Source organism: Macaca thibetana, chromosome 5 (genome assembly GCF_024542745.1).
Source record: "Macaca thibetana thibetana isolate TM-01 chromosome 5, ASM2454274v1, whole genome shotgun sequence".
NCBI lineage: Eukaryota > Metazoa > Chordata > Mammalia > Primates > Cercopithecidae > Macaca > Macaca thibetana.
The window spans coordinates 65,391,670-65,394,801 of record NC_065582.1 but is presented as its reverse complement, the minus strand read 5'-3'; positions in this window follow the sequence as shown (position 1 = coordinate 65,394,801).

Below are 3,132 nucleotides of genomic sequence, written 5' to 3'. Positions count from 1 at the left end.
AGAAATAGAAAAAAAAGTTTTGAAACTTATATGAAACAAACAAACAAAAAATCCCTGGATAGTTAAGGCAATCATGAGTAAAAGGAGCAAAGCTGGAGGTATCTCACTAGCTGATTTCAAACTATACTACAAAGCTATAATAATTATAGTAGCATGTTACTGGCATTAAAAAGATACATCAACAAATGTAACATACTAGAAAGCCCAGAAATGAACCAACACATGTACAATCAATTGATTTTCAAGTTGCCAAGAGTACACAATGAGAAAAGAATCTTGTCAATAAATGTGTTGGAAAGACTGGATATCCACATGTAGAACAATAAAATTGGATCGTTATATCACACAATGCACAATAATAAACTCACAATGTATCAAACACTGAAACATAAGACCAGAAACTGTAAAACTGCTATAAGAAAACCCCAGGAGAAAAAACTACACAACATTGGTCTACACTGGTCTGGACAATAATTTTTTGTATTTGACCCCAAAAGCACAGGCCACAAAAATCAACAAATAGGATTACCTCAAACTAAGGAGCTTGTACACAGGAAAATAAATGTATTTTTGTATATGGTGTGAAATAAAGACTCAATTTCGTTCTTCTGCATATGGGTATCCAGTTTTCCCAACATCAGTTATTGAAGAGACTATCTTTTTCCTGTTGTGTATTATTTTTGTTGTGGGAGAAATGGGACGCTTCCTCCTATGGGCATCTATCTTCTTATTTCCAAAGAGAGAACAAAGTCCATTCCTCAAACAAAAACTAAGGTTTGAGGAATAACCATTGCAAAGTACCAAAGTACATTACCATGTTTTATTTTGAATGAGGCCCAAGACATTGTAGTAATGAACTCTGTTCGATATTTGGAAAACTAATGATAAAAGCTTAGCAGTACACACACCTAGAAGTTATTCTGTACTGTGTTTGAATTTCAGTTCCTCCAGTTACTAACTTTGTGATCTTGCATGGGCTATTAACTTTCTGAGCCTTAGTATCTTTTGCTCTAGTCTACCTCTCTCATGGGTTTATTGGGGAATTAAATTAAGTCACCGTAAGTAAAGAGCCTTGGACAGCGCTTGGTATATAGTGGCACAGAATATAATTGCTTTTTCCCAAAATGCTTCTAGAATGAAATTCTAGAATGGAAGCTGTAGTCTTGGGTATCAGGCATGTGTTGGTTTAATTTTAATCTAGATATCATGCCCCCTTATTCTTGAGTTCTAGAACATAAGAAAGACAATGCATGAGGAATCCAAAAGCTCAGAAAGGTAAGCACTTGGTACTTTACAATTCCTATAACTATTTGAATCTGGTACTTCAGGACTAAACTAGGTCTTGTGATTCACTTAAATCAACAAAGAAATACTGAAAGATCTGAAATTATAAACTTCTGTTTTGCCATTCTTGGAGTGTTCCATAGTGACATTACAGTTCCCAATAAGAAGAAACATATATGTGAAGAAGAATCTTTAGCAACACATCACATTAATTTAAAAAAAAATCTGGTCCACTGAGAAACATCCTATTATTACTGGATCACTGTACATGCCCTCTAAATGAAAGTTTTTGTCTTTCATTTAGAAAAGAAATGAGGCCGATTTTCCAGTGGCCTTTATCTGACATCTTCGGTCAACTATGCATGCGGCACAGCTGTAAGCTCATCCTTCAAATTTCCAGTTTGTCATTGGATTTTATTTTTGCCAAAAACGAGATGTAATCATGATAATTTATAAGCTTGTAACAATAGCCAGAAAACACATTATGACAATAAAAACAAAATCAAACAAAATTCCCACTTTTAAGAAAACACCATCTAGCTACCCACTCAAAATAATTTGGGTTGTGACTGTGGCATAACTTTATTACTTGAATCACAATTATGATTTAGAATTTAACTTAGGCAAGATAAATAAGATGTGATTTCACCAAAGTGCAGCATTTTTTAATTGGTAAACATGAAAGGCATCCCACTATAGGGAAAAGAGTGTGATCTTTGGAGATAGATGGCCTACATTAGGGACTTCACTTGGCAATCTGCTAGCTTTGTATCTGCAAGAAACTACCTTTCCAAGCTCTCTGTCCTCATGAGCAAAACTGGGAGAGAAACACATTTCAGGATTTTGTGGCAATCACAAAAGTAGGTCAAAGTACCTGGAAAAGAGTAAATAAATGCTCCCATCTGTAATATAATCATATAATTATTTACTACTATTAGGAATGGGATAGGGAGCAATAAACTTAGTACCACTATACTGAGAGAGAAAAAATTGTATAGAGTCATGAATGTACTAGTAACACAAAATGAAAAGTAGGCATTGTATTATACTCCACATGAGTATGTATTTCCTTCAGGAGAAAATACATATTGATTTCCAGAAAGTGATGGAAGTATTTTAAAATACAAATTATAATAATAAATGCTTACATTTTACTTGCATAAATAAGTAATCAAACACAATCAAAATTGTAATTAAAGCAATCCAAAAAAAATTTCTTGGGTTGAATATATGACCAATTGAGTTAGAATTTATTTCAGAAAACAACAATTTTACAGAATAAGACTACATAATGAAGACTATTGATATTTATTTTTACTTTTTATTTAATGACATTCTAGCCAATGCTAATATTCTTAGTGTTGAAACAGAGATGTACTTTTGGGTAGCTTCAGGGTTATAAATTTCTATATATTCTACACAGGTCAGATATGGAGAAACTTTTAAAAAAATTAATCAATGAGAAGGCTGAACATTTTTTAGCCAATCCATTAGCTAATAGAAAATATCACCTTGCCAAGTCAGTGTAATACAGCATGCCCAGCCCTTTCCCCTTAACCTCGAAGTAAAGTTCATCTGAATTACAAGAGTAACAGAAAACAGAGACTAACTAATGTTTATAAAAGAAACCTTATAATATATTCTTGTACGCCAAAGATAAAAAATCACAAAAAATTAAAGAATGAGAAGTTATTTTGCTCTACCTTTACAATGTGTCATGCAACATAATCCAGCAGTCTGAGACATGAGTGAGGACAACTCCTCTACTACTCTAAACATGTAGAAATGGAAGATAAAATGCATCAAAAGTTTTAAAAATAAGTACTTGATGTATAAATTTAGAACATG